General features: G+C 35.7%; 1 protein-coding gene across 3 annotated transcripts in view; it reads left to right on the forward strand.

Annotated features, from left to right (window-relative positions):
- Positions 1–7,909, forward strand: part of ADGRB3 (adhesion G protein-coupled receptor B3) — a 756,499-nt gene that overhangs the window by 705,249 nt on the left and 43,341 nt on the right. The window lies entirely within an intron of this gene.

Raw genomic sequence — 7,909 nt, forward strand, 5'->3', positions numbered from 1 at the left:
TTCATGAGCATAATGCAGTGATAATTCTTAAGTTCATTCCCTAACTCATGTTTCTTCATACAGCACATCCTCCTTGCTTATATTAACTAATGTTATTTTAAGTAGAAAACATTGAAGATGAATGCTTAGTTCTTTTGTCTCTATACAAAGTTATGGTTATGATTACTAAGGATTATTGCTTTCTATATGAATGTTTACTCTCAGAAAAATACTGAAAATACGTACAGTTAGACATGATAGGCAGTAATTGTCTCCAAGAACTGTAGATGTATTATCACAGCATTTCTCTGGATTATGATTGAAGTTCATTGTCAGTAGTAGAGAAAGAAAGAAGTCATATTTCATGAATGAAGACAGTAGCTAGAACCAGATCCATCCAGGACAGTGAGAGATTGCAGACTTGAGTTGTTTAAGAATAAAATGATGTTTTCCAACCTGTGTGAAAATTATTTTGAATGCTTGCAAGCACTGAGAGTATTTACAAGGTTTATGAGTCATTTTAGCATTTACTCTAGGGATGTCTGGTAACAAAACACACACTGACATGGTGCCGTGCTAGTCATTTTGAGAAAACAGTCTACTCTGTCATTTTGCATTATGTAGCTTGTTTGTTTGAGAACTTTATTGCAATGTGCACATTGCAAAAAACATATGTGCATATGAGTATAAACTCTATAGTTTTGCAATGATGTATACAGATAACCAAAGGCTTTTTACCTGACTTACCCGATAGGAAGAACAATATTTCTGAGGTATTTTATTTTATTTTAGCTTGAGAACTTGATTGCAATGTGCACATTGCAAAAAAACATATGTACCTATGAGTATAAACCCTATAGTTTTGCAATGATGTGTACAGATAACCAAAGGCTTTTACCCGATTTACCAGATAGGAAGAACAATATTTCTGAGGTATTTTATTATTATGCTTTAAGTTCTGGGATACATGTGCAGAACGTGCAGGTTTCTTACAGAGGTATACACATGCCATGGTGGATTGCTGCGTCCTTCCCCCTGTCATCTATATTAGATATTTCTCCTAATGCTATCCCTCCCCTAGTCACCCTCCCCATAACAGGCCCCAGTGTGTGATGTTCCCCTCCCTGTGTCCATGTGTTCTTATTGTTCAACTCCCACTTATGAGTGAGAACATGCGGTGTTTGGTTTTACCTTCCTGTGTTAGTTGGCTGAGAATGATGGTTTTCAGCTTCATCCATGTCCCTGCAAAGGACATGAACTGATATGGCTGCATAGTATTCCATGGTGTATATGTGCCACATTTTCTTTATCCAGCCTATCATTGATGGGCATTTGGGTTGGTTCCAAGTCTTTGCTATTGTGAACAGTGCTGCAATAAACATAAGTGTGCATGTGTCTTTATAGTAGAATGATTTATAATCCTTTTGGGTATATACCCAAGAATGGGATTGCTGGGTCAAATGATATTTCTGGTTCTAGATCCTTGAGGAATTGCCCCACTGTCTTCCACAATGGTTGAAGTAATTTACACTCCCACCAACAGTGTAAAAGCTTTCCTATTTCTCCACATCCTCTCCAGCATGTGTTGTTTCCTGACTTTTTAATGATCGCCATTCTAACTGGCATGAAATGGTATCTCATTGTGGTTTTGATTTGCATTTCTCTAATGACCAGTAATGATGATATATTTGTGGCTGCATAAATGTCATAATAAGATACAGATGTCAGCAATAAACCAAGTGTATTCTAAGAACATTCTATGAAGAAATTCAATGAAAACAGATACATAATAACTTCATATTGCAAGAGGAGGAGAGTATTTCCGTATTTTTAAAATCTGATGTTTACAGCTGCCAAGCCTTACTATTCCTTTAGCAAATTTCTACCTAGAATATCACCATTTAAAATCTTCCAAGTATAGAATTATTTATAGACCAAAGAAGTAGAAGTTAAGAAGAAATTGAATAATAATTTAGCTTATGTTCTTCTCCAACTATTATCATCCTATGGTCTTCTATATTAATATTATCACTAATATATTTAAGTAACAAAATTGTTCTAAATGATACATAATGCTTTTGACAGATGATTAAGAATGGAAGAATTCCAAGTTTTAAGTAAGATACATGATGCAGACATACAGTTTTTAGAAGATATTAATACCTTAGGTATTTAGGAGAAGGACAGTGCTGTATCACTATATAAACGTCTCTTTTTCTTCAGAATAAGCTTGCTAGATAGTCTTAAGCTATCATCAAAATATGCAGGTTTTAAAGTGGCAGATATTATGATGGCTAATTATCAAATTTTTGCTGTTTATATGAAGAAAATTACTTGGGACAAAAAATTCTTGATTTCCATCAGAACTTTTTCATACTCGCTAATTTGACTGTTAACTGTCAAAAACATGATTTAAAAGTAATTAAATCAATCATATGATTAATAATTCTGCTAAAGTAGATGTCTCTAAATACATGTTTTCTGTACTAATGGAAAATAAAAATATGGACACATCTCTGTTGTTGCATTTTTAATTTTTAGTTACAGTTTAAAAAATTTATAGCAAATAAGTTAACAGCAGAGTGTCATAATACTCTTTAGCTCCATCATTGAAAGGACAAATCACATATTCCTTTTTTTTGTACTGAACCCTAAAAATTCCTGTAACACTGCTACAAATACACAGAGCAAATTTCAGTCATAGGGCAAATCTGCTTCAGAATTCCTAGAGGAAGATTTTATCTAAATACCCAAGGGCCCTTGTTTAGAAGGATTTTACAGATCCCAAGGAAGATATCATAGGAGACCTCATTTGGATCACAGAAATTCTTTGTTACCTTCTAAAGGTATATTGCCTGACACTAGCAATGGGTCTATCTCAGATTACTTGTGATCACATTGCCCTGGCATTTACGATGGTCTAAGAGAAGTATCTTTCCATATCCTCTGTGTCTCCATTGAACAATAATTTCATAAAGATATACCAAAGCAAATGTAATAGATAGCTACATGTAAAACATTAGGTAGTGATTTATATCTATTAATCTACTTGACAATTTATAATTGGATCCTAGAAATACAGTTTTATCCCTACTGCTTTTCTCTTTAAAATATTTGCTTCACTAAAATTCATGTGGTCTTTTCTTAAAAATATATAAGCAATGCAAAATATATTTTTTTAATTTAGAGACTGGATATATATATATATATATATATTTCTATTTCTATGTATTTTTGACAGATTCTAACAGAATTTGGTCTTTAATGACTATCCCAATACGAATTCAGAAGGCTTTACCCATATTTATTATTTCTGTGGAGGAGGTGGGTCTTCACAGGGGGAGAATGTAGCTTTGCCATTTAAGAAGGAGAAAAGAAGTGAAATACTATAACTGGGATATTTTGAATGTGGTGTGTATAGAGCCCAATTTATTTTATAAGTGCCTTTACTTTTAGTGGGTCCAATTTTAAAATCATTTCACATCAGTAGAAAAGGGAGAAATGATTACTCTGTCCTGCCAAATCAATTGTATCCCACTAAAAGAAAAATTTGAATGTTTACATAACTATTTGTTCTGACCTTCAGACCTAAAAATCTTAATATTTAAACTTTATGAAACTTGTATTATTGAAAATACAATTTCTTCCTCTGGAATAACTTTTCCTTTGAATTACTTACTAAATCTCTCTGGGGGGGGGGAAAGGCGTTTGCTTTATCACAACAAATACTTTTAGCAACAGAACATAAATCTTAGAAGCTAATATGTACAACAGCTCATAAGACAGAATCAAATAGAAATATAGATGTTTTCTTCATTTATCCATCATTGATTGATTAGAATTTATTTGAATTAAACAGATAACAAAACATACTATTTACTATTCCCTGCATTGCTATGGAAATGGAAACAACACAGGGGTTATGAAACCTCTGAAATAGTTACTGTTGCTAGGAAACCACTTTCTTGGTGCCTGCACATTTTTCTCATCTTTCTGTCTCTGGCTGTGCCTGGCTCTAAGACAATCTTACAGCTTGATGTCAGAGGTGGAAAATCACAAGATCATGATACAAAATAAGCTACAATAAAACTCTTTCACTAAATGGAAGGATAAAAGGAAAGTGCTTAAGTGGATAATTTTGTCATGTCAGTGTGTGAGAATCCTGTGGCTGTTCTGTAGCATCACTAGCAGGGCCAAGCTTTGCTTTTCTCTTTCCCAAGCACTGGCAGGAGGTCTAGGCTGCACCAGATGATGCCCCAACATCTGTATCCAAACCCATAAAGTCATTTTGTAGTGAAATGCTTAAAATAAAAAACATTTTTCTTTCTTCTTTCTCCCATTCCCACCCTTTTAAAGCCTATTTCCTATTTAGTCTTACTATTTCCACAAAGTGTACAGATAAACAAAATGATTTTACATGAGCACGGCAGTGAAGATGTAACACAGACAAGCATCCTTACCTATCTGATCTAAAACCAATAATCTCCCAAAGTAAATCATTTAAAAAAATAAAGCCAGTAGCAATGAAATAACTAGACAACAATTTGTAAAGAGTCCATATTGCATATAATATAGGTCAGATAGAAAGTTACATGAACCTCCAGGTTTGACTACTTATAGGGAAATTTAGTACGACTCATTAGCATGGAAGGGTATATCTGTGCCTTCCTTTAGTGCAGGACGGGTCAGCTATTTTAGTTCGTCTTTGAGAGGAAGGAGGAGGCGATGAAAGACATCAAAACTCATGGGTTTCAAAGGGAACGATGAAGTTAGAGGATTAAGGAAGTGAAGATTTCAGGTAGAGGAAGATGGAGAAAGGTTACTGGGCATACGGTTTCCATGTAGTGGAGCCTTTGGTGAATAGTAGAGAGTCTTCTCTGGGACTATATGAAGCACACTGAGGCATAAAGCAAATTATATAATCCTGGACTCTAGAGTGACTTTTTTTTTTAATAGCTATGACTGAAGCACCAAAAGAAAAACATCACTTATGGCATTTGAATACATAGCATTGACTAAGTGATGTCTTGTGCTTTCTGGTCAGGGTATTCAGTGACCATAATAAGTGGCCATTATGAGTGGTCTCATAATGAAATTTAAATAGATTTCAGAGAGTTCATATGTAGCTTAGGGAAAAGAGGGTCAGGGTACTGATTGTAACATTTTGAGCTTGCTCAGAAGAAAATTTCAGTCCAATATCCCTGATGAACACCCATGTGGAAATCCTCAATAAAATACTGGCAAACGAAATCCAGCAGCACACCAAAAAGTTTATCCACCTTGATCAAATCAGCTTCATCCCTGGGATGCAAGGCTGGTTCATCATATACAAATCAATCAATGTAATCCATCACATAAACAGAACCAATGACAAAAACCACACGATTATTTCAATAGATGCAGAGAAAGCCTCAACAAAATTCAACAGCCCTTGATGCTAAACACTCTCAATAAACTAGGTATTGATGGAAGGTACCTGGAACTAATAAGAGCTATTTATGACAAACCCACAGCCAATACCATATTGAATGGACAGAAACTGGAAGCATTCCCTTTGAAAACTGGCAGAAGACAAGGATGCCCTCTCTCACTATTCCTATTCAACATAGTATTGGAAGTTCTGGCCAGGACTATCAGGCAAGAAAAAGAAATAAAGCATATTCAAATAGGAAGAGAGGAACTCAAATTTTCTCTGTTTACAGATGACATGATTGTATATTTAGAGAACACCATCGTCTCAGCCCCAAATCCCCTTAAGGTGATAAGCAACTTCAGCAAAGTCTCAGGATACAAAAGCAGTGTACAAAAATCACAAATATTCCTATATACCAATAATGGGCAAACAGAGAGCCAAATCATGAGTGAACTATCATTCACAATTGCTACAGAGAATAAAATACCAGGAATACAACTTACAAGGGATGTGAATGACCTCTTCAAGGAGGACTACAAACCACTGCTCAAGGAAACGAGAGAACACAAACAAATGGTAAAACATTCCATGCTCATGGATAGGAAGAATCAATATTGTGAAAATGACCATACTACTCAAAGTAATTTATAGATTCAAGGCTATTCCCATCAAGGTACCGTTGACTTTCTTCACAGAATTGGATAAAAAACTACTTTAAATTTCATATGGAACCAAAAAAGAGCCTGTATGGCCAAGACAATCCTAAGCAAAAAGAACAAAGCTGGAGGCATCACACTAAGTGACTTCAATCTATACTACATAGCTACTGTAACCAAAGCAGAACTACTGTAACCAAAACAGGTAGTGGTACCAAAACAGATATATAGACCAATGGAAAAGAACAGAGCCCTCGGAAATAATGCCACATGTCTGCAATCATCAGATCTTTGACAAACCTGACAAAAACAAGCAATGGGGAAAGTATTTCCTATTTAATAAATGGCGTTGGAAAAACTGGCTGGTCATATGCAGAAAACTGAAACTGGACCCCTTCCTTACATGTTATACAAAAATTAACCCAAGATGGATTAAAGATTTAAATGTAAGACCTAAAACCATAGAAACCCTAGAGGAAAACCTAGGCATTACCATTCAGGACATCGGCATGGGCAAAGACTTCATGACTAACACATCAAAAGCAATGGCAACAAAAGCCAAAATAGACAAATGGAATCTAATTAGACTAAAGAGCTTCTGCAGAGCAAAAGAAACTATCAAAGTGAACAGAAACCTACAGAATAGGAGAAAATGTTTGCAATCTATCCCTCTAACAGAGGGCTAATATCAAGAATCTGCAAGGAACTTAAACAAATTTACAAGAAAAAAACTAACAACTCCATCAAAAAGTGGGCCAAGGATATGAACAGACCACTTCCTAAAAGAAGACACTGAAGTGGCCAACAAACATGAAGAAAAGCTCATCATCACTGGTCATTAGAGAAACGCAAATCAAAATGATAATGAGATACTATCTCACACCAGTTAGAACGGTGATCATTAAAGTCAAGAAACAACAGATGACACAGAGGATGTGGAGAAATAAGAATGCTTTTACACTGTTGGTGGGAGTGTAAACTAATTCCACCATTGTGGAATACAGTGTGGCAATTCCTCAAGAATCTAGAACCAGAAATATCGTTTAACCCAGCAATCCTATTCCCGGGTATATACCCAAAGGATTATAAATCATTCTACTATAAAGACACATGCACACTTATGTTTATTGCAGCACTGTTCACAATAACAAAGACTTGGAACCAACCCAAATACCCATCAATGATAGACTGGATAAAGAAAATGTGACACATAGGCACTATGAAATACTATGCAGCCATAAAAACGATGAGTTCATGTCCTTTGCAGGGACATGGATGAAGCTGGAAACCATCATTCTCAGCAAACACACACAGGAACAGAAAACCAAACACTGCATGGTCTCACTCAAAAGGGGGAGTGGAACAATGAGGTCACATGGACACAGGGAGGGGAACATCACACACCAGGGCCTGACAGGAGTTGGGGTGCTAGGGGAGGGATAGCATTAGGAGAAATACCTAATGTAGATGACAGGTTAATGGGTGCAGCAAACCACCATGGCACATGTATACCTATGTAACAAACCTGCATGTTCTGCACATGCATCCCAAAACTTAAAGTATAATAACAATTTCTTTAAAAAAAAGAATTAAGCAAGGTGGTATTTGGTTAAGAGCCTTATCCTTGTCAGTCTGATTCGAAGTTCTCCTTCATTCTAACTGTATTTTTGGGCCATTAACCATCCTCTCTTTGTTACCCTCTCCCTATTAGCCTGCCCAGCATCTGGCAACCATCACTCTAATGTCTGTCTTCATGAGATCAATATTTTTAGTTCTCACATTTGAGTGAGAACATGTGATACTTGTCTTTTGTGTCTGGCTTATTTCACTTACTGTAATGTACTCTAGTTACATCTATGTT

The sequence above is a fragment of the Cebus imitator genome, unplaced genomic scaffold (genome assembly GCF_001604975.1).
Source record: "Cebus imitator isolate Cc_AM_T3 unplaced genomic scaffold, Cebus_imitator-1.0 Scaffold377, whole genome shotgun sequence".
NCBI lineage: Eukaryota > Metazoa > Chordata > Mammalia > Primates > Cebidae > Cebus > Cebus imitator.